Source organism: Camellia sinensis, chromosome 3 (genome assembly GCF_055761805.1).
Source record: "Camellia sinensis isolate YWXY chromosome 3, ASM5576180v1, whole genome shotgun sequence".
Taxonomy (NCBI): Eukaryota; Viridiplantae; Streptophyta; class Magnoliopsida; order Ericales; family Theaceae; genus Camellia; species Camellia sinensis.
The window spans coordinates 184864990-184890088 of record NC_138963.1 but is presented as its reverse complement, the minus strand read 5'-3'; the positions used below and the strand labels follow the sequence as shown (position 1 = coordinate 184890088).

Genomic DNA, 25099 nt, shown 5'->3' with positions numbered 1-25099 from the left:
TATATCTCCAACTTATCAAATAAGTTGGTCCTACATATTACATTTTGAGTTGTCATTTTTTGTACATATTGTTTTTGTGTTTGTGACATTGCATAATATTGGTGAAATTACAATTCAGCCCATATTTTCAAGATAAATTTTAAATCAATGATAAAATTTATCTACTTTAATAATTGAAATTATAAACTTTTCAATCACTTCGTAATTTTTGGTCTTCCAACTGATTTACAAATTCCCATAATTTATTTTGTGTGCTCAGGAACTTCTACTACATAAATTGTGGCTGACATCAATATCACATAATGTAACCATGTCGGGAAGAAAAAAAATTCATTATAACAATGTGGTATCTCTAATTAATAACATATTATCATTTATTCATCATGTATAGATCCCAACTTCACTATGATGACCTGAAAGTTGCATGGAAAATTATAATATTGACATGGATAGATGGTTATAATTAAAAGGTAAAATTCACTCAATCATGTGTTAAGTTATAATTAATTTCGACAAGAAAGAGGTTCCGGCAATTTGGATTGAATAATGTTAGGAATCATAAAAAAATATCATAAAATGTTTCATGAAAATTCTCTACTATTGGACTATATATACAATAAAATACCACACACAAATCAAATGATAAAAAACCTTCTTGAAGTATTTCATAATTTTTTTAAATGATCCTTAACATTACTCATTTGGATTGGATGAAAGCTTATTTGGATTAAAGAAAAAAATTACAATTATGTATAACATTATTTAATGACAAAAACAGAAAATAAAAATTACAAAAGAAAAAACTTTAACATGAAGAACAACTTCTTTATTAAAAAAACATACAATACAATTATGAGATCCAATGTCGAAACAAAGTACAAGCACTTCCCCCAAACCCCCTGGCATTGACATACTTGCACATGATTATTGCAAACAATAAATAAAAAATCAAAATAAAAAGAAACTACTTATTCAATAAATAAAAAATCAAAATAAAAACAAACTACTTATTTCGGAAATTGCCTGTAAGATGAAAATTGGCACACACACTATTATTTGGTTGGTTTGCTGGCTCTTAGATTGCTATTCCAAAGGGGATTGGTTGGTTTGTTGGCGTACTAGGCCCAGTTTGTTTTGGGTACAAAGGGGTGGATTGGATTAGGATAGCGGTGAAATTCATTTATTATTGTGCATGTTTGTAGATTTAGAGAAGAGATTGAGGTGGAGAAGGGGATTAGGTTAGACTTTGGAAGGGAGATTGGAATGGAAGAGGTGAATGTGGTATTAAAAAAATAATTTGCCGAACTAGAAATTGTTTATTTTTTATTTTTATTTTTTACATGTTGGGCATTTTTTTTTTTTTTGAACATTAATGTTTAAGTTTTTGTTTCTTTTTTGTCAAGTAAAAATTATCGTTTTATTTTTTTTGGAAATTTTTTATTTTTTAAATTATTTACATGTTGGACCTTTTTTTAACATTAATGTTTAATATTTTTATACTTTTTTATTTATTTTATTATTTTATATTTATTTTATATAAAAATAATTTAACAATCCTTACACTAACAGCTATCATTAAAATAAACATAATTTTACTTAATTCTCTCATTTTAAATTCTTTCATTACCAATCCCCTCACTATAATTCTCTCATATTTTAACTCTGAAAACAAACTATACTTTTGTTACTCCCAAAGGATTGGTAGTCCCCACATAGTAGTAGGATTAGGATGCCTTGAATGGAGGTGGGATTGAAAAATCAATACCACGACAGTGTTCAAGTACTTTTTTTATTTTTACCAAGTGTGTTTTAAAAAAAAAAATTATATATTTGTTTTAGAATTTTTTTAAATATAGAATACTTTTTTGTTATTTTATATAACAATAATTCTATTACTAACTATCTCTCACATTATCATCAAAATAAATACACTTTTACTCCATTCTCTCACTAACTGAGAGGGTAATTTATAAATAAATTGGGCCGAGTTGGGTAATCGGCCGTTCTGTGGGCCACGATAAGAAAGGCTGAGTAACAGGGCCTTGTAGTTAGTTTGGTCCAAAAAGAGCTTTGCAGCTAGCTCAGCCACCTCGGTCGGAGTGGTAATTATCTCGGCCACAGTGTGTTGGACCGAGGTGTTATGGCTTTTTGAGGCTGACCTTGCTATGGTTAGCGCGGTCGGAGCTTGCTGTATTTAGCTCGGTCTTTAATGGATACAACTGAGGTATTGGTTGTAACGCCCTCAAAATAAACCCATAAATCATACATTCATTACATCCATAAACTTAAGAGAATAAAACATAATGCCATTCATCAGAGTATTCTTACAAAAGATATTACATGTTGACAACAAAAGTAAATGCCCTATAGGCTTACAACTTTCCAAGTCAACACTTGGATTCAACAAAAGTAGAGTCCTAACTCTTTATACAAAATAAGACCATGGCTTGATATACATGTAATATACAAAAGAGACAACAAAAAGAGCTATCAGCCTCAAGCCTCCCAAGCTACTTCCTTGGATGTGGCATATCACCTGAACCTGAAAAATGATGTCCCATATAGGGTGAGCCAACGCCTAGTAGAGATATGCTAAACATAATATGAGCAATAACTAAAACATTAGCATTTGATAAATGTTTAACCAATATAAACCAACATACAGCACTACCCAATTTCATAACAGGTATGTCCATGTTTCATTCCATTTTTCTTTTACTTAACAACTTCAATTTATAAACATGGCTCAGAACTTGGCCAAACAATTCCCATGAGACTACGGCTCATGTTAAAAACCTTTCCAATACCAACAATTTAAATGAGATTATAACACATAATAAAATACTTCCATAATTCACAATAGATACACATATTTGCTGTATCAATGTCATATTAAAACACTTTCATACTTCATAGATAATACACAGATTTGCTGTATCAATGGAGTCCATCCCCTATCTCCTCCCAAATAACATCCGGTTTAGGAGTCCATCCCTTATCTTCCCCTAAACTGTAGAGTACATCCCCTATCTCCTCCCACACAAAACAATATATATAAACAATTATCATATACACGATCAATCAATACACAGATTCGATGTATTATTCCAATCGTCATATTCAATGACATATTCAACGTGATTAGTTTCAGTTTTCCCTAATCAACATACAGTGTCTACAACAATCACGACTATCCTCCACCGATGGCCCAAAGCAATTATGTCTAAACAGATAATAAATGCATCAACAGATAAATTATCAATATTTTCAAAAGTGAGTGATTTATCAATCCAACTCCACCATCCTTTCTCATAACTTCCCAATTTCACTATTTCACAATGAAAGTCATTAATTACACTAATGACCCAATAAAACCCAAATATGGCATTTTTCCCCATTTCTCCCAATATTGACCCAAAAGTCCAAATATTATCAATAGACCTCAATAACTTCATTTTGAGGCTCAAATACACATATATAGTTCAATGGGACAAAAACCCTCTTTTTACATTTTAAGGTTTGAAACCCTAACTCCCAAACTTTCCCAACTACAACATTACATCAAAATGACTACAAGTTTATGTCAAAGACCATAAATATGAGTAGTTATCCCTACCTCAAATTCGGAGCCCAAAAGAGAAGGTGAAGAAAATCGAAAGTACTCCAAATCCCAAGATTTTCGGATTGATAGGTAGCCCAAGCCAAGCTCTACACTTTTTCCAAAGGAACTAAGGTAGAAGATCACTCAAACTAGATCAAACCTTAGAGAGAATGTGAAATGTAGTGAGAAAAGCTCTCAAAGTAGGTTTTGAAAAGTAAGAGAGAGTGTGAGAGTTGAAAAAGTGATCTAAAATGACCCAACTACCAACTAATATACGTATGACCCGCTCGAGCGGAGAATAGGGCGCTCGAGCGTCAAACACAAAAACTGGACCCGCTCGAGCGCAAGGATACCCGCTCGAGCGCCAAGACATAACTACAAAACTCCACCCGCTCGAGCGCAAAAGAACACCCGCTCGAGCGTAGATTACACTCTTCCAGTATTTTTACAGACATCGAACACCCGCTCGAGCGCCAAGGATACCTGCTCGAGCGCGACCCGCTCGAGCGTAAAGAAATTCGCTCGAGTGTGAAAAACCCATCTGCAGTATTTTTGCAGACGGACAAACTACTAAAGGTATGCAAACTCCGCTCGAGCGCAAGAAGACCCGCTCGAGCGGATCACTAAAAATCTGGGCAACAAGAGTTGGGACAAAAGCTCAACCAACCTGTTCGAAACACGCCCAAGACAATTCTGAACTCGAATACAAAGAGTTAAAGGACGGAAATGAAATACAGACAACAACAACTATCAACAGAACCGAGTCCAGAATACAGTAAACATGAGAGGAAAACCGGGATCGCTATATTGGTGAACAAAGGCCGAGCTATGAGTTGCATGTGAAGGTGCTGGTTTGAGTATGACAAAGAAGTATTGTTAGCCCGGTCGTTTTGTCATACTACCGAGGTAAAACCATCTCACTTGGTTTAAGCAGTGAGGGGGGTGTTGAAGGATAAGCATTATCTTTCAGGAGTGTGATTCCTAGGAGGACTCTGCATGGAGGAATAAGAGTCCTACTAGGATTGTGCCACGCAAAACCTATAAAAGCTCATAACATCACCTATGGAGAGGTAACACAACTTTGATTCTTGAATACACAGAGTTTTTGTCCATTTGTCTATTTTGCTGACTTAGATATCGGAAGCACACCCACCGACTAGCTCACGTTTGTGTTTTCAGGGAGTAAAGCGACGACGTTTGGAGGAGCGCAGACTTGATCAACAGGATTATACGAGAATATTATTTCTTGCTCGTACAATTGGCGCCGTCTGTGGGAATTTCACAAAGAGCAAAACTTCTTGATCAAGTTTTCCTCTCTAGTTGAAAGCAATGGCGCACAATGAAGACTTGCCGCAATCTGCTATTGATGGGCAAACACCGGAAGGGGGTAGGAGATGTGAAGGTTTACCTTCTATCCCACCCATGGCAAAATTGGATCTCCAGCGAAGGAATCCGCGGAGAGAAGCGAGAGAAAGATGGGGCTCAAGTCCACACCGCTCTCAAAGCCCTGATAGATAGAGACGGAAGATGGATCCTCAAGTTCTCGAAGATCGCGTAAGGGAGCATGACAAAATAATAAGAAGAATGGCGGTTGACATAGAGTCTATGAAGAGCCAGATAAAAGGCAAAGGGATGGTAGCAAAAGAGGGGCGCAAAGGCAACACACACTCTTGCCACTCAGAAGATCGTGACAGACAAGTCACACCATCACAAGCTAAAAGTAGAAGCCTTAGGTCAGGCGATACACAGTCAAAGACTTCCAGGACACGCTACTCCAGGCCTGAGAGAATGAGGACTGAAAAGGCTCGAAGGAGAGAAGACACTCAGGCTCGCGACCCCCGCAGAGTCTCCGCACTACAACGATTGGCTCCTAGAACACATGGGAGTGTCGAGGTTGGAATTCCAGAGCCACGCCTTGCCTATGAACCAGCAGAAAAAGCGTTAGCAAGGTTGCAGAGCTCACCGTTCATTCCAACAATACAGAACGCACCATTACCCTCAGGCTTCCACCAACCCAAATTCACTACTTATGAGGGGAAGTCGGACCCCTACATACACTTGAGCCACTTTTACCAGGTTATGGCCATGTATCGGCGAAACGAGGCTCTAATGTATATCCTGTTTCCTTCCAGCCTTGGTGACCTGGGTTTAACGTGGTTTGAAAGGTTGCCAGAAGGTAGCATAGCTTCTTGGGCGCAACTAGCGGAGGCATTTGTGACCAGATTCAGAACGAACACCAAGACACCAGTGGAGATTGACCAGCTTCTCTCCATAGACATGGGCGACAAAGAAACATTGAGATCTTACAATAACTGGTATTGGGAGACTTTTAATCAAATTAGAGATTGCCCTACAAACCTAGCTATCGCACAGTACAAACGAGGTTTGTCGGCTGGCAATAAGTTGAGGGATTCAATGCCAATGACGCTGCCCCTTACTATGGAAGCCCTAATGGAGAGAGTGCACCAACACATCCGGGTGGAGGAAGATGGGGCGCGCATCAAGGCAGAGTCCGGCGCAACAATGATACCAGACAAAAAGAGTTAACACGGTTGACAAGTAGGACTGACCGCGCAAAAGTCTTTGCCCAACTGGGGGCAAAGTGGGTTGGCAGGTTTGACCAACTCTTTCTAAATAGGTCTTTGCCCGACTGGGGGGCAATCAAGAAGCTTGGCAAGATTGGCCAGCATTTAGCTCTTTTTCAGTCGAGATAAAGATCCGCGCTGAAGAAAGTTGGCAGGAACAATCAACATTGAGCTCTCTCCTAAGCCGAGATAAGGATCTAGGCTGCAGGACGTTGGCAGGTTTGACCAACACTTTTTTCATTTCTAAGCCGAGATAAGGATCTAGGCTGCAGGACGTTGGCAGGTTTGACCAACACTTTTTTCATTCCTAAGCCGAGATAAGGATCTAGGCTGCAGGACGTTGGCAAGTTTGACCAACACTTTTTTCATTCCTAAGCCGAGATAATGATCTAGGCTGCAGGACGTTGGCATGTATGACCAACACTTAGCTCTCTTCAGCCGACATAATGATCTAGGCTGAAGAAGGTTGGCAGGAATAACCAACATTTAGCTCTCCTAAGCCGAGATAAGGATCTAAGCTGCAGGAAGTTGGCAGGTATGACCAACAAAACTTTTGCACTCTTTGGGGATGACAGTTACCTCGACCAAAATAGGTTGGCAGGTTTGACCAACAAAGTTTTTTGGATTCTTCAGCCGAGATAAGGATCACGACTCAAGAAGCTTGGCAGGTTTGACCAACAAAGTTTTTTGGATTCTTCAACCAAGATGCGTACCTCGGCCAAAGCAAGCTGGCAGGTTTGATCGACATATTTTTGAATGCTTAGACCGAGATGATTATCTCGGCCAAAGAAGGTTGGCAGGGTTAGTGTTAACCGAGTTAAGTCTGCTTGGCGAGACACAGAAAGAACTACTCGCCACACGATTGCGAACTCAAAGGACATAAATGTTGAAAGCAAAAAGGCGGGGTTGTTCAAATTTTTTGGAAGGACATGTTGAGCAACTAACAAGGCTTGTTGGGCCGAACGAGCTATGAAACCGAACAACTTTTTAGCTCGGCAGAGTGGGGCGTTCTTAGCTTGGCTGGAGGAAAAATAATCCCAATCATGCTACGCATTAGGCCCTTCATGGATGGATCCAATTATAGTGTTCTTGAAAGACGACGTCTTACCCGAATAGAAGAAAGAGGCCAACAAAATTAGAGCAAAGTCGTAGCGATTTTGGCTCTCCCCATCAATGGCCTTGTACAAAAAATCCTTCACAGGACCTTACTTAAAATGCATCCATCCCAGCAAGGTCGAGACATTCTTGTTCGAGATACACGAAGGCATATGCGGAAGCCACCAAGGGGGAAGATCATTGGCTTACAGAGCAATTTCGTAGGGATATTGGTGGCCTTACATGCTAGCGGATTCTGAGAAGTATGTCAAGAAGTACGAGAAATGTCAGAAGTTTACACACCAAATACATCAACCAGCCAGAGAGCTTCTACCGTTAACTAGCCCATGGCCCTTCGCAATGTGGGGTTTGGACATAGTAGGACCACTTCCAACGGCGCCCGACAACAGAAAATTCTTTCTTGCAGCAACAGACTACTTCACAAAGTGGGTGGAGACAGAAGCACTCGTATCAATAAAAGAGAAAGATGTGAAGAAGTTCGTCTGGAAGAATATCATCACTCGGTTCGGCATACCCAAGGCTCTAATATCTGACAATGCCACTCAGTTCGATGGTAAAATTTTTAGAGGCTTTTGTGAAAAATACAAGATAGAATTCTACAACTCTACACCGGCATACCCCCAAGAAAATGGCCAGGCGGAAGCATCAAACAAAGTCGTCTTAGATGGATTGAAGAAAAGACTGGAGAAAGCAAAAGGCAAGTGGGCGGAGGAGCTCCCTCATGTTTTATGGGCTTATCGCACCACACCTCGGCGATCTACTGAAGAAACACCTTTTTCCTTGGTCTATGGCATGGAAACGATAATCCCACTAGAAGTCGGCCTCCCCACAATTAGAAGTGAAAATTTTGATCCAGACTTAAATGGAGAAGCCATAGCATTGGAGCTTGACCTTGCAGAAGAAAGAAGAGAAAGAGCACTAGTTCACATTGCCTCATACCAGCAGGAGTTATCCAGAAAATATAACATGACAGTACATCCAAGGCAATTCAAGATTGGAGACTGGGTGTTGCGCAAAGTAATGGGAAACACCCTGATACCCAGAGATGGCAAGCTAAGGCCCAATTGGGAAGGACCTTACAAAGTGGTTGGATTAGCAGGAAAAGGGGCATACCACTTGGAAGATGAAGACAGCAAAGTCATTCCCAGGCCATGGAACACTGTCAATCTCAAACTATTTTATTTTTAGCTTTTCTTTAAACTTACTTGTAGTTTTTATTTTTTCAATAAAATACGTAGTTTCTTTTTCAGCATAAATTGTTTTCCTCTGTAAAAATAGTTTTAGGGAACTAGGGGCAATGAAATCAGAGTTGGCCGGAATAACCAACTTTGAGCTCTCTTCAGCTAGGATTAGGATCTGGGCTGAAGAGGTTGGTTGGAAAAACCAACACTTCTCCTAAGCCAAGATAAGGATCGAGGCTGCAGGACGTTTGGCAGGAATAACCAAACACTATGCTCTAGGTTGGCAGGAATAACCAGCTTTGAGCTCTCTTTAGCTAGGATTAGGATCGGGGCTGAAGAAGTTGGCTGGAAAAACCAACACTTTTCTTAAGCCAAGATAAAGATCGAGGCTGCAGGACGTTTGGCAGGAATAACCAAACATTTCGCTCTAAGTTGGCAAGAAAAACCAACTTTGAGCTCTCTTCAACTAAGATCAGGATCTGGGTTGAAGAGGTTGGTTGGAAAAACTAACATTTATTGCTCTTTAGCCGAGATAAGGATCTGGGCTGAAAAGGTTGGCTGGAAAAATCAACATTTATTGCTCTTCAACCGAGATAAAGATCTAGGCTGAAGAAGTTGGCTGGAATATCCAACACTCAGTACTCTTTAGCCGAGATAAGGATCCAGGCTAAAGAGTGGTTGGCTGAAAAAATCAACACTCAGTACTTTTTAGCCGAGATAAGGATCCAGGCTGACGAGTGGTTGGCTGGAAAACCAACACTTAGTACTCTTCAACCGAGATAAGGATCCAGGCTGAAAAGTGGTTGGCTAGAATAAACAACTTTTTGTAATATTCAGCTGAGGTAAAAACCTAGGCTGAAGAGGTTAGTAGGTATGACCAGGTAGATTTCAAGGTTAAGACCGAGATAGGTATCTCAGCCAGAAAATGTTATACTGCATTCAGATTACAATTGGAAAGTAAATGCAAACATAGAAGTAAACCGAAACAACAGTTGAAACAAAAGAAGCTTTCATTTAAAGTTCAAATCAGAGTTACAAAGGAGCGGGACTTCAGACCGGCTACAGTTTCTTTCCAAAAAAAAAAGAAAATATAAGATCAAGCAAAGAGGTCGTCAAGATCCGCATCCAGATCAACTCGGAGCCCGATTTCAGCAAGTAGCTCGGTCACATTGTCAACCAAGTCTTCCACCGGTGGCCCCACCTGAGCTGACTGAATAGTGGGATCATTGACGACTGGGGCATTGTTAGGCTCAAATTCTTTTTCGTCATCCTCAGCTTCAAGAAATTTTTGTTGAATGGCGTGGGCGTACTCCGCCATATAGCTCGGTATGAAGTACGGAGGAGGGTTTAGGAAAACCTCGGTCTCTGGACCGTGACCGAGCTGTGCCACGACCGCTTTCCACCCACACTTGAAAAATATATCCTTAGTAGCTTCGCACTACAGGATGTAGGTTGCTGCACCCTCTTTATAACCGCGATTTTTCGCTTCCTCCATTTTCTTCTCGAGCATGGTTATCTCGGCGTTTTTCTTCTGCTCAACTTTGGCAAGCTCGCGCAGATAACGATCTTTCAGCTCGGTCAAGGCCTTTTGTTTATTGACCTCCGCCGAATCCACTAGCCCGATGAGACGGGCGACATTCGATTGCAGCTCGGCCATTTTTTGCTTGGCGTCATTTAGCTCGGCCGTCTTGCTCTCAGCCTCAGCCATGGCCTGCCTTGTGGTTTTGCGCAGTTCCAACACTCGCTTATGCGCAATATGGTTTTTCTGCATGGCCTGCGAAAGGAGGGGTAGCAGATATGAGTCAAAACCGAGCAAACAAATGGTATAAAATAAAAAACGATCAGGAGTACTTACCAGCACCATTAACTTCGTTGCTGACCAGATGGCCTTTAACTCGGTCAAATGGTCATGATGTTCCATATCAGGGGGCAGGCACGCGCTCTTAGCCAGATTGAAGGCGAGCATGTGGTCTTTGTCTGCCACCACTGAATCAGTGTCTCGGATGGCGCGGTTCCGGAGTGTCAGTTTTGGGGCCCATTCAGAAGGGCTAGCTCGGTCAGAACCCGCGGGCTCTGGGCTCGGTTGTGTGGTTTGGGGGAGAATAGTGTCTTCTTCATCGACGAGGCGCGACTTGGTTGTGGAAGTTCGGGCGCGCTTGCTTGGCTGAGATGAAGAGGGTTGCGCGGTTGGAAGGGCTACCATGGCCGGCTGTGTTTAACCGGCTTGTGGTACCTCAGGTTAGTTTGTCTCGGTGATGAGGGCCCTTACCGCTCTCTTCTTTTCCATTTCTTGTTCAGCAGTTAGTGGGATCAGGTTGATTTCAGGCGAGGTTGGATCAAGTTCAGGAGAGAGCTCCAAGAGGAAGTCTGTCACCCTGGTCTTCCTCCTGTTGCTGTATCTGTAGGTCGGCTCAAAGTTGAGCAGCTCGACCCAGCTACGATTGGGATATCGTAGTGCAGCGCGAAGTGCGTCTAGGTTGGGGTAGCTGTACTGGGACTTAAGATGGTTCAAATCTACATAAAGGGAAAAGACAACGGTTAGGCCGGTTGAAAATGAAATCAACCGTAAAGAAAGCACAAAACTAAACCGAGGTAATTATACCGGCGACTCCTTTGTTCCAGTTAATTCGGCCGCCTGGGATCTAGGCCTCATGGTCTTCAAAATTCCCAGAAGCCCAGAAAAAACCGTCGTCATTAACGTCCTTATCCAGGGTGTTCTTTATTATCTTTTCACGGCGGTGCCTTATGCTTAAATAATAAACCCAGCTGTCTTCGTTTTGGCCTAAAGAGTATTGGTGAAATATCTCGGCTAAACCGAGGTTGAGGCCTAGTCGGCGGTTTAGCTTGGCAATGCCATTTATTATTCGATATGAGTTTGTGGAAAGCTGGGTAGGGCAGAGATTTGTTTGTCTGAGGAATTCACAAAGAAGGGGCTGCACAGGGAATCGGAGTCCGGTTTCTACAATAGAAAGAAGGGTGAAGGGAACGAAGCCCGGTTTTCCCCAGGGTATGGTGTCTAGCTCGGCTAAACTAAGATGGACATCATCAGGGATATGGTAGTCCCTTCGGAACTCGGCCATAGCCCCTGGTGAGTCTACTAGAAACCTATATTTACCTATGTGGTCTTAAATTATGTATAAATTAGTTGGAGTATTGGCTCGGTGGAGAGATGACGCTGAGTAGCTCGGTTGAGCGTTCAAGCACTACAAGAAAAAGCACCTTTGGCGACTAAATTTTTAGTCGCCAAAAGTCGACTTTTCACTTTCCCCAACTAAATATTTTGGTCGCCGGTTTTGTCACGAATACATGGTCGCCGGAGGTATTGGCGACTAAAAAACTTTTAGTCAGCAAAAAACAGGTCTTTAGCGACCAAAGCTTTTGTCGCCAATAGTCAATTACATTTTTGAAAATTATACATTTAGCGACTAATCTTTTAGTCGCCAATAGTGAATTATTTTTTTTATTATTTATACATTTGCCGACTATTTTTTTCGTCGCCAATAGTCAAGCTTTTGGCGACCACACATTTTAGTCGCCAAAAGCTTATTTCATAAAAAAATAAATAAATTACCCTCTGCTGTTCCCAAGTTTCGAACCACCAACCTCTCACATTCTAAACCTTTAGAAACACACTCTCTCCACTATACCACTACAACATCACATAAATATAAATGCAACATATATTATTTATATAGTATATTGACCGGTATTAATACAAAACTATATATATAAAAATAATTATTTTTATTTTAATATAATTTATGTAAAAAATAAATTATTTACTAAAAAAAATAGGAGATCACTTTTGGTGACTAAAGCTATTTTTTAGTCGCCAATTCTATACTTTTTGGCTACTAATTACTTTTTTGTCGCTAAAAGAATTAATTCCCGCCTAAAACCTCCACTTTTGGCGACTAAACTGAATTTTAGTCGCCAAAACCCTCCACTTTGGGCAACTAAACTAAATTTTAGTCGCCAATTGTTGACTTTTAGCTACTAAATATTTTTTAGTAGCCAAAAAGCTTCACTTTTGGCTACGAAATTTTTTTTTGTCAGTAAAACACATATAATCGGCGACCAAACTATTTTTTAGTCGCCAAAACGTATACTTTTAGCTACTAAATGTTTTTAGTCGCCAAAAACCTTGACTTTTGGCTACTAAAAATTTTTTAATCGCTAAAACCCATATAATCGGCGACTAAACTGATTTTTAGTCGCCAATAACTATACATTTGGCTACTAAACTGTTTTAGTCACCAAAAGTCTTCACTTTAGGCTACTAATTCCATTTTAGTCGCCGAAACTGCTACTTTCAGCGACGAAATTTTTTTTTTTAGTCGCCACTACAAGAATTCGCATTTTTGCCGACTAAAAATTTAGTCGGCAAAAGTTATCCCCGACTAATTTTTTTGGTCGCCACTTTGGTTGCCAATTGAGGGTCGCGGAAAGTAATTAGCAACTAAAATATTTTTTAGTCGCGAAAAAGTTATATTTGCAGACTAAATTTTTGGTCGCTAAATATATAATTACTGCGACTAATCCATTTAGTAGCTAAAACACATTAGTCGCGAAAAGTCATATTTTCCCGACCAAACATGTTAGTCTCCAATTCGCACATTCAACGACCAAATAATTTGGTCGGCAATTGTGGCCCATTTCCACAACCAACAAATTTGGTCGCCAATTGTCACATTCCGTAACCAAAAAGTTTGGTCGGCAATACATTCCACGACCAAAAAGTCATATTTGCCGACTAAAAATTTGGTCGGCAAAAGTTATCCGCGACCAAATTTTTTTGTCGCCACTTTAGTCGCCAATTGAGGGTTGGCAAAAGTAATTACCGACCAAAACTTTTTTCAATCGGGAAAAAATTAGATTTGCCGACTAAATTTTTGGTCGCTAAATATACAATTACTGCGACTAATCCATTTAGTCGCTAAAACACTTTAGTTGCGAAAAGTGACATATTCCCGACCAAACATATTAGTCGCCAATTGTCACATTCCACGGCCATACATGTTAGTTGCCAAAAGTCACAATCCACAACCAATAGATTAGTCGCCAAAAGTCACATTCCATGACCAAATATGTTAGTCGCCAAAAGTAATGCTCGCGCGACTAAAAGTTTAGTCGGCAATAGACCTATTCGCGACCAAACTCTTTAGCTGTCAAAATCATCAATTTTACCGACTAATTATTTAGTCGCCAAATGTACCCTTTTGCCTACCAACATTTTGGCCGGCAAAACCACAATTTGGTCGCCAACATCTAATAAAATAAACTTGTAATTGAAGACAAATATTCCATCAAATCCATTCAATATAATCTGTAATTAAAAAGAATCATTCATACCAACAAAGTATCTAAATCATGAACATTCAATGTAATACAAAAATTATCCAATCCTTAACCTGTTTAATAAAAGTCGGCAATTATTATAAATTTTCATCCACAAATAATTCCAAAATTACATATTTCTCCAATTAAAATTCCGATTCATATCCATCTAGCATAAAAATTTAAAACATAACAAATACTTGTTATTATGTTTTAAATTTTTATCCATGCGCATCTATCTAAAAATATAATTACTAGTCTACCCAAATATTTTTCATACACATCTATCCAAAAATATATAATCCTTGAAAAAATGTAACAAGTGCCAACTAGTCCTGTACAATTCAACTTGTTACACGAGTTCATCCATCTGTACAGAAGAAAAAGATAAAAAATGTCAGGTAATGTTTCTATGAAAATATTTTCACATCAAATGATTGTAAAATTAGACAAAAAAATAAAAAGTTTCATGGAAACTAAAGGTAACATGAACAAGAAAGTAAAGGTAGAAATTTCATTTAGTTTGGTGTTACACCAAAACAGGGCAAAAAATGTCCAAGCAGACTTTAGTTAATAATAAATTAATAATCATGGTCACCCTGTCCTGTTTTAGGAAGTGACCATAATCAGGGTTTGTAATCTATTACTCTAGTATCACCTACAAGAATTTAGTTGTTGCGGGGGAGGGGTGACACTAACATGGCATATGAGAGGGATTTGTGCAGTTAGGGGTTTGAATCTTATATCTATCAAAAAAACTAACAAATATTTTTTCAAACATATGAACAAAGCAGACATTTATTAAAAAAATTGTTCTTTTAAAGTAAATAAAGGATCATAGCAACTTTGAATTTAGACCAGCAGAACATGTAATAGATCATTAAGAAGGTATCTGACAGTGGTCCATCAATTATCCCAAAGTATAAGTACAAACCAAAAAACAGCTTCAACCCTTATCCTATGCGAACACTGATTTTAGAACCCATGTATTGAGGTTGTTACTAGCATTCCTATCAGTAATTTAGGTTTAAGGACATACCTCCACTACAGAAGTTCGTTTTGCCTCCAAAGTTAAGCAATGAACAACAGCATTCCATTTTCTGGAAAAGTTATCAGGGACGCAAAGCCGCCTATAATACTACTGCATCTGATGGAGAGGAGCTGAGAAAACATGAATGCCATTAGTTTGACAATCCAAAAAACCAAAAAACAAGCATAGAATTACTTGAAACATAAATAATAATAGTTAAAAAAACATTAATGCTGCTGCTGCTGCTCACATTAAGGAGACAATAATTTTAATATATGTGAAGAGACTTTTAATGCAGCATTCCATGGGATGAGTGCAACATCCTTCACAAATATATATATATATATATATATATATATGTGTGTGTGTGTGTGTGTGTGCTGCAATGCTGCTCAATGTGTATTGTTATATATATATAGAGAGAGAGAGAGACAAATCATTTTGAACCATCAAAGAGGCGATTCATGCATAATATATGATTTGAAATAAGCTCATAAACTAAAATCATGTAATGCATCAGCTAAATCATAGAACTAATTATAATACTTGTGTACAACTGTTACTACATAAAGAAGAAAATTACCAATTGTATCACATTCATGCACTAAGCAATTGAAATTTAAAGATCAAAACAATAACAATCATTGTTTTTATCTACAATTCTCCATAACTGTACAAACCTGTTAGACATGTCAGATCAAAACAATATCAAATCTTTTTCTTCTTCTTCTTTTTTTTTTTTTTTTTTTTTTTTGAGAAAGTTATAAAGCAGTTGCAAAAGACATTTCAGATCTAAATCTCACTCCATTTTTTTTATGACCCTTGATTTTCATTTATGGGGAAAAAAGGGGTAGTAATTTTGAACTGGAATCAAATGCAACAATACTGCAAATATAGGAACCAGTACTTTCAGCAGAGCATTGCAAATCACTATAAAATTTTAAAGCAAGTTTAAGTTGGAGTATTGAACATTAGTTTCATGGATCCATTCACAATCAACACACAATTAGTCAGCACAAACAAATGACATTCAAAGCCCACCTCCTCCGGGTGAAGATAATGACTGGTCAGCTTGAAAGATGTTTAGGACTCATCTATCTGGTCCTGCACAAAGACCACAGAAAATTAAAGTTAAATCTTCAATCAGCCTAGTTCTGCAAAAGACATGTCAGATGTTGAACATTATGACATTGTGCCCTGTCACTGGAATCAAATGGTGGGTGATTCCTGTTTCCTAATTAATGATAAGTTACTTCATTTTCTGCTGCTTCTTGTTCTCTTTTAATTGAATCCTTCTTTTCGCGAATGTAGACTCCTTGACAACTGACAATGCTACTTCTCTTGTTGGATCATCTGGAAATAAGCATCAATATTGCTATGAGTGTACTCAATTAGAGGCTTTAATGCCTTCATTGAAAATTGCTACGTATGTTATGGAGATTTTCACAATGGGGCACTTCTGTTTGTTGTCCTTATATTTTTCAGTTACTGTTTTCCTTTGGTGACTCAGATTTTTTTTTATACTGTAAGAATATTATAAGTTGATGTACTGTACTAATGAGTATGATGACAATTTGCTACTTTTGAATTTTTAAATGCTTTACCTCTAATGTTTTTTTGGTGCTTCCTGTGTACTGTTATTTTCATGTAAAGTGAAAGGCATGAGTTTGTTATACTATTTAACTCATAATTAGATAAAAGTTCAATTGTTAATTATACTTTTCTTTTGTACATCATTGTGCTTTAACCACTGCTCATCTTCACTCATTTGCAGTGTTCATTTAGTACTGGGTCTACGTATAAGGCTATAACTATAAGCTCACTATCGATGTGTCTAATACCATATGATACGATATTGAATACCGCTTCATTAAATAAAATAAAAATATAGTCCTCCCAACCACCAGCACCAGCACAAGGGAGAGAGAGAGCTTACTTGGTACTCAGTTAAGAGAAGAAAAATCGGCTTATAGAAATGTATGTCTAGTACATCACATCTAGAATTTACATTTAATAATGTCTAACAGTACCCAAAAAGAAAAAAGGAAAAAAAGTTGCAATTTCTATCTAAATGTCCCTAATGTTGCATGTGCTAAAGGTTTGAGTATTCACTTTAAGGTCCATCTGGTAGGAGGGAAGAGTGAGGGAAATGAAAGATTTCATTATTTGGATGGAAGGAAAGAGGAAAGGGAGGAGGGTTTATAAGGAAAGCTGAGGGGAAAGGAAAAGAGGGGCAAGGAACTTTCTGTTTGAGTTTACCATATGTGTTACCCTCAAAAGTGGGTGGAAAGAGGAGGGAACCATGCTCCCTTCCCCTCTTACCTCTCCTGTTTGTGCCTTGTGGGAAACAATCTTCCTATAATGATACTCCACTGCTTCCTCCTTGGTGCCAACCTAGTTGGGATTGTGGAGTGTTTGCTATGATGCTTTTTGCACTTCCCTCCTTTATTGATGTATTTTGTTGCTTGTTTTGGCTCATTTCATCAATAAAGTCTCCCTTCTTTGCTGATCAAAAAAAAAAAAAATGATACTCCACTTTAATTATTCGGCTCACAATAATGAGTCGAATCAAGTTCAAGTAGATACTTGAATAAATCTTCATGTAACTTGCACTTGTAATTCAAGACAATAAACATTTATTCAAGTAGATATTTTTAACTTTAATGCTGAATTCAGTTTCATGGAAACATTTATTCACCAACTAGCCAATTTATATAATGCTGGATTTAGGTCTATGTTCCATCTTCTATTAGTACTACTAACAAACAATCATATCATATTTCGATCATCCTCGAAGCCATTAAGACGTCAGAACATAACAGGTTCCCATGAAATCAGTGCCAATCAATTAATACAAGCACCAAGCCTCCGAAATGAAAACAGTTCCACAATCTATAAGCAGTATTCTCCAATATTTCCAAACAAATCATAATTAATAACATTGATACACAATAGTATCAGAAACTTGCGGAATGCAAAGTTTTCTTCACTATATGGTGGTGACTTATATATTAGACATTTAAATAACGTCAAAGCCTATCATGGATACCATTGCTAATAGAAATAACTAAAACACGTTTTCTTCCTTCCCCTCTTCACATAAGCACAATCCAAAGAAATAGACTAGCATTAAATTTTCTTTTTCAAGAACAAACTTCATTTCATGAATTCCAACAAGTAAATATAAAGTAAGAAATTGGTCAAAAATTCAATGCAATAAATCAAAATTCATGAGTTTCTTACTGCAGAATGCAATCAGAAGAAAACTGGAATGGTAAACTGAAATGAGAAACTGGAATGGTAGCTATAAATTCAGAAGAAAACTAAGATATCCTTTCCTTTGACCATGGACAACATCAGGTTCTATTTTAGTGCGACCTTCTGAAGGTTTTGTTTCAAAACAAGATGGAACCTTGTACATCCATCAAGCCTATAAGCTCTGAGATAGAGAAAAATAAAAGAGAATGATTGAGAAAACACTTGATAATTAGGAAATATTTATAGAAGAGGTAAGAAGGTGTGAAGGTATTGACTAGTGACAATATCCCTGTAAGCAAAACCTGGAGCTGCTAGAGCCAGCTTCTCTAGAAAGTTCAAAATTGAACTTAAGTAAATCTCAGAAGTTGAAGATAAATTGCTGAAGAGATGACACTACTACAATGGCAACAAGTTAGTCTGAATCTGAAAAATATTTGGTTGAAGTAGGGGTAATACAAATCAAATCAATTCTAAAGTTGAATTAAAAAAGGGGGGAAATTAAGTTTGGGCGGGCGGGTCAGTGAAAAAAAAGGGAAAATTTGTTTCATTTTTATTTTAATGATTTTTTTTTTTATTTGGTAGAAGTAGGGTTAATATTTTAATGAAAAATATTTTTTGTTAAAATAAAATTAATTTTTTATGGTTCATGATTTTTTTTTTTTTGTGGCCTATTTTTTTTTTTTTTTTTTTTTTTGTTACTAAAAATCAAGAACTAATTTTTTGTGATAGAGGAGAGGGAGTGGTGAAGGTGGTAGATAAGAGGTGAAGGTGGTGGATAAGAGGTGATTGTGGTGGTGGTGATGGCGAAGGAGATTAGTGGTGAAGTTGTGGTAGTGGTAGAGGAGATGAAGTGGCGGTGGTAAAGGAGAGGTAATAGTAGTAGTAGTGGTGGTGGTAGTGGAGTCGTAACGATGGTGGTAGTAATGGTAGTCGTAGAGGTGGAGTGGCAACAATGGTAATAATATTGTTGGTAGTGGAATGACATTGGCAGTAGTAGTGAATGTGGTAGAGGAAATGGGTGGTGAGAGAGAGACAGAGACAGAGTGATGAGCGAGAGAGAGACAGAGTGGTCGCTAAAAGTGCATTTTCGTGTAGTAAAGAGCTTGGTAAATAGAGAAGAGGGATGGGAAAGAGTGAGCAAGGTGAACACAATAGGGGAGAGAGACAGACAGACAGACAAACAGACACACAGAGAGAAAGAGAGAGAGAAGAGTAAGAGACAGACAGACAGACAAACATAGTGAGAGAAAGAGAGAGAGAAGAGTGATGAGTGAAAGAGAGAGAGAAAGAGATAAAGAGAGATATAAAGAGAAAGAGATAGAGACAGAGAGAAACAAGAGATGAGTGAGAGATAGACAAAGAGAGAGAGAGAAAGAGAGCGAAAAGATATGGTCAAGAGAAAGACAGAAAAAGAAAGAAATAGAGAGAGAAGAAAGATGAGCGGGAGAGATAGAGAGAGATAGAGAGAAGAGAGATTAGTGAGAGAGACGGAGAAAGAAAAAAGATGAGAGAGATAGAGAGAGGAGAGATAAGCGAGAGACAAAGAGAAAAAGAGACAGAGACAAAGACAGACAGACAGAGAAGAGTGATGAGTGAGAGAGAGAAAAAGAAGAGAGAGAGAGAGAGAGAAACAAAAAGAGAAAGAGATAGAGAGTAAGAGACAGAAAAAGAATCAAAGAAAGAGGAGATATGAACGAGAGAGATAGGGAGAAGAGAGATGAGCGAGAGAGACATAGAGAGAAGAGAGATGAACAAGAGAGAGAGATAGAGAGAAGAGAGATGCGCGAGAGCGACAGAGAGAGAAGAGAGATGAGAGAGAGCGAGAGAAGAGAGATGAGCAAGAGAGATAGAGACAAGATAGATGAACGAAAGAGACAGAGAGAGAAAATAGATGAGAGAATAGATAGATGAGTGAAAGACACAGGAGAGACAGACAGACAGACAGACAGAGAAGAGTGATGAGTAAGAGAGAGAAAAAGAAGAGAGAGAGGAATATAAAAAAATGGGTGAAAAGTGACAGACAAAGAGAAAGAGAGAAAAAAAGCGAAAAAGAGATAAACGAGAGAGGTACAGGGAGAGATGAGCGAGAAACGAGAGAGATAAAGAGAAGAGAGACAGAGAGAGAAGAGAGATGAGAGAGATAGAGAGAAGACACAGAGAGAGAGAGAGACAAATAGAGAAGAGTGATGAGAGAGAGAGAAAGAGAGAGAGAAGAGAGACAGAGACAAAAACAGAGACACAGAGAGAAAGAGAGAGACAGACAGACAGAGAAGAGTAATGAGCGAGAGAGAGAGAGAAAGAGAAAGAGAAGAGAGATAGAGTCAGAGACACAGAGAGAAAGAGAGAGAGACGGACAGAAAGAGAGAGAGAGTGATCAGTGAAAATAAATTTTTATTTTTCTTTCAACGACTAAATTATTTTAGTTGCCAAAACTATATATACCGCGACTAAAATATTTTTTAATCGCTAAAATTAAATTTTTGCCGACCAAAGTTTTGGTCGCCAAAGAAAAAAAGTAAATTTTTATTTTTCTTTCAGCGACTAAATTATTTTAGTTGCCAAAACTATCTATACAGCGACCAAAATATTTTTTAGTCGTTGAAATTAAATTTTTGACGATCAAAATTTTGGTCGCGAAAGATAAAAAGAAATTTTTTATTTTTCTTTCAGCAACTAAATTATTTTAGTTGCCAAAACCATATATATAGCGACCAAAATATTTTTTAGTCATTGAAATTAAATTTTTGCCCACCAAAATTTTGGTCGCCAAAGATAAAAATCAAACTTTTATTTTTCATTCAGTGACAAAATTATTTTAGTTGCCAAAACTATCTATACCGCGATCAAAATATTTTTTAGTCGCTGAAATTAAATTTTTACCGACTAAAATTTTGGTCGTCAAAGATAAAAAGTAAATTTTTATTTTTCTTTCAGCGACTAAATTTTTTTTGTTGCCAAAACTATCTATACCGTGACCAAAATATTTTTTAGTCGCTGAAATTAAATTTTTGCCGACAAAAATTTTGGTCGCCAAAGATAAAAAATAAATTTTTATTTTTCTTTCAGCGACTAAATTATCTTAGTTGCCAAAACTATCTATACAGCGACCAAAATATATTTTAGTCACTGAAATTAAATTTTTGCCGACCAAACTTTTGGTCGCCAAAGATAAAAAACAAATTTTTATTTTTTATTCAGCGACTAAATTATTTTAGTTGCAAAAACTGTCTATACCGCGACTAAAATATTTTTTAGTCGCTGAAATTAAATTTTTGCCGACCAAAATTTTGGTCGCCAAAGATAAGAAGAAAATTTTTATTTTTCATTCAGTGACTAAATTATTTTAGTTGCCAAACTATATATACAACGACTAAAATATTTTTTAGTCGCTGAAATTAAATTTTTGCCGACCAAAGTTTTGGTCGCCAAAGATAAAAAACAAATTTTTATTTTTCATTCAGCGACTAAATTATTTTAGTTGCCAAAACTATCTATACAGCGACTAAAAATTTAGTCGCTGAAATTACATTTTTGCTGACCAAAATTTTGGTCGCCAAAGATAAAAAGTAAATTTTTATGTTTCTTCCAGCGACTAAATTATTTTAGTTGCCAAAACTATCTATACAGCGCCAATTGTAGCAAATGTAGCGACTAAATTTTTTTTAGTTGCCAATTGTGAGATTTTTAGCGACTAAAATATTTTTTTAGTCGCCAATTGTGGCAAATGTAGCGACTAAATTTTTTTTAGTCGCCAATTGTGAGATTTTTAGCGACTAAATTTTTTTTAGTCGCCAAAAATTAATATACCCCGACTAAAAAAATTTAGTAGCTAAATATTGTACTTTTACCGACTAACATAATTTTTGATCGCTAATTCGACAACTTTTGGCAACTAAAATATTTTTAGTCGACAAAAGTGGTTGCCAAAACTGTATTTTCTTGTAGTGCGCCATTTGTGCTTTTTGTTGTAGTGAAGGGAGTGCCAGGCCAGCCTAAGTCTACAAAGTGAAAAAGAAAGGTGTTAAGCACAGATCGTTGGACCGCGCTAAAAGAAACAAAGGCAGAATAAATGGAGTCCTAGTTTGGCTACGTGGGGAATATCATTTTTAGCTTAGCTTGAGCGAGGGACTTTAGCCCAGTTAAGTAAATGAGAAGTTCGTAGCCCGGTTGTGGCTTGTGGTGCAACATTCTTAGTTCAGTTTTTGACTAAGTAAGGGAGTTGGTTTGGCCCCAAATTTTAGCCCGGTCAGTGGTTGAAACTTTCTAGCACGGCATTGCGCACACCTAATACAGTTCGCTAGCTCAGCTAAGTGAAACAGAAGGTACTAAGACCTATTTGAAACTACAGGTATGGCATGAAGTCCTAGTTCGGTTGTTCAGTTTTGTTGGGTACGCACCTAATACAAACAACTTCCTAGTTCGGTTGAAGTGTGATTTCGGATCAAACGCATCGTTCTTCAGATTATTCATAAATACAGTGGTTCTATTACATGGTTTTTCCTAGAAAAATGGAAACAAAAATAGTATGTACGTTTTGAGAAACATATGGATAGTATGCTACATACAACAGAAACTAGAGAAACAAAAAGGAAATAAGATTGAGTTACTTACAGTTTGAAGACGTAAGGATGAAGTTCGAGATCACGAGGAAGAGATTCATAGGCACTGTATTTGCAAGAGCAAAAGCTCAGAAGAACGGAGAGAGAGAAGATGAATAGTAAGAGAATTTGATTCGAAATGTAGGGTTTTTTGTATAAAGACGTGTGAAAAGGGCGGGACTGTTCAAATTTTTCGGAGTACGAGGACGGTGCGACAGCTGCGCTGGGCCAATAAGAGTCTGCCACGTGTCCATGGAATAGAAAACGATTCAGTTACAGCAACTGAAGAGACGTTTTGACTGGACAGATTAGTAGCCCGGTGTGAGTTTAGCTCGGTTTAAAAGCTAAAGTTTTTAGCTCGGCTTGTGACAGGTAGTTCCAATCATGCTGTGCAGATGGAATTAAGAGGTAATTGAGAGGGTAATTTATAAATAAATTGGACCGAGCTGGGTAATGGGCCGTTCTGTGAGCCATGGTAAGAAAGGCTGAGTAAAAGGGCCTTGTAGTTAGCTTGGTCCAAAAGGAACTTTGCAGTTAGCTCAGCCACCTCGGTTGGAGTGGTAATTATCTCGGCCACAGTGTGTTGGACCGAGGTGTTATGACTTTTTGAGGTTGACCTTGCTATGGTTAGCGCGGTCGGAGCTTACTGTATTTAGCCCGGTCTTTAATGGATACAACCGAGGTATTAGTAAACAAAGGCCGAGCTATGAGCTGCATGTAAAGGTGCTGGTTTGAGTATGACAAAGAAGTATTGTTAGCCCGGTCGTTTTGTCATACTACCGAAGTAAAACCATCTCACTTGGTTTAAGCAGTGAAGGGGGTGTTGAAGGATAAGCATTATCTTTCAAGATTGTGATTCCTAGGAGGACTCTACATGGAGAAATAAGAGTCCTACTAGGATTGTGCCACGCAAAACCTATAAAAACTCATAACATCACCTATGGAGAGGTAACACAACTTTGATTCTCGAATACACAGAGCTTTTGTCTATATGTCTATTTTGCTGACTTAGGCATCGGAGAGGTATTCGGCACACACCCGCCGGTTAGCTCACGTTTATGGTTTCAGGGAGTAAAGCGACGACGTTTGGAGGAGCGCAGACTTGATCAACAGGATTATACGAGAACATTATTTCTTGCTCTCCACATTAACAATCTTTTTACTAATCATTCTCTCACTAATAATTTTATTCAATATAATACGCCAAACAAATATGGCCAAAGTGACACGTAGATGATTCATTTTTTCATAGATCAATATATAAAATAAAAATATTATAATTATTGAATTAATTTAATTTTTTATAAATAATATACAAGAAAGGTTTATAAAATAAACAATTTGAATAATTAAAATGAGACCTATGATCTCAAATTTAAATTTAAACTCGAGATAAAGCCTAATCCTTATAAATTAAAAAATAGTAACCATCTAAAAATTAAAAAAAAAGAAAAAAAAAGAAAAAGAATAGTTTTAATATCTCCTTTCTAATTATTAAGGCTTCGTTGGGGATATTAGTTGACTTTTTGATTTTTTACCTATTTTAGTCTAAGGCTAAAAAATCTAATTTGTGATGAGTTTTTTTTTAATTTTTTTAATTTTTTATAAAAAAAAATAAAATAATTATAATTTAAATATAACATTTTATTTTATTGATCTTTTAACCTATTTGATTGTTTTATGACTATTTTAACTTTTTAGCCGCAAAAATTTTCATGCTAAGCGAGGCTAACTTTAAAAAATGCAACAAGCACAACCTTCTTTCATTCAATACTTCAACTTTGACACTCTAGTTCTTCATTTGAGATCTCTGAAATAAAATAAAACAAAAATCTTTCTGCCATGCAACTAAAGCTTTTGGAGTGTTCGTAGAGCTTGTTTTAATTGCGTCATTGCAAACATCAGTAAAATTATTTAGTCCCAACTTGCAGGGCCGGCGTTAGACAAGGCAGGTAAGGTTGCACTATCTCGCTCCGAATTTTGTCTTTAAAATAGGGGGTTTCTAAATAATTTTTCATCTTAAATTATGTTTGATTAATTAAAAAAAAGTGAAATAAAATAATATTTCATCTTAATATTTATCATCACATTTGACTTACTGAAAGATAATAAAAAATATTGTAACAAAATCATCATTTAAGATAAAGAATATGTCATTCTATAATGAAAACAAAGACTAATCATCCTAGAATGAAAACAAAGAATATGTCATTCTATAATGAAAACAAAAATCGGATCTTATTTTTTGAATTCGCCATGGTCTCTAAAAATGTCAGGCCGACCTTGACGACTTGGTCTCGGTTCATGCACATCTAGAAGGTCACCGAACGAACATGATTTATGACTTTTATATATGGAATTTCAATTTCAGGTAATTGGTTAATACTTAAAAC

General features: G+C 37.4%; 1 long non-coding RNA gene across 2 annotated transcripts; it reads right to left on the bottom strand.

Moving 5' to 3' along the window:
- Positions 1 to 13897: 13897 nt before the first annotated feature.
- LOC114268732 (uncharacterized) lies at positions 13898 to 16215 on the bottom strand. Of its 2 annotated transcripts, XR_014364978.1 has the most exons (4): positions 16104 to 16215; positions 15892 to 15954; positions 14860 to 14981; positions 13898 to 14190 (listed from the first exon to the last, which is right to left on the bottom strand). It is a non-coding gene; the product is annotated as an uncharacterized LOC114268732 (long non-coding RNA). The 2 variants fall into 2 exon arrangements; XR_003631392.2 differs by lacking the exon at positions 16104 to 16215 and having other exon boundaries at positions 15892 to 16030.
- Positions 16216 to 25099: the final 8884 nt, after the last annotated feature.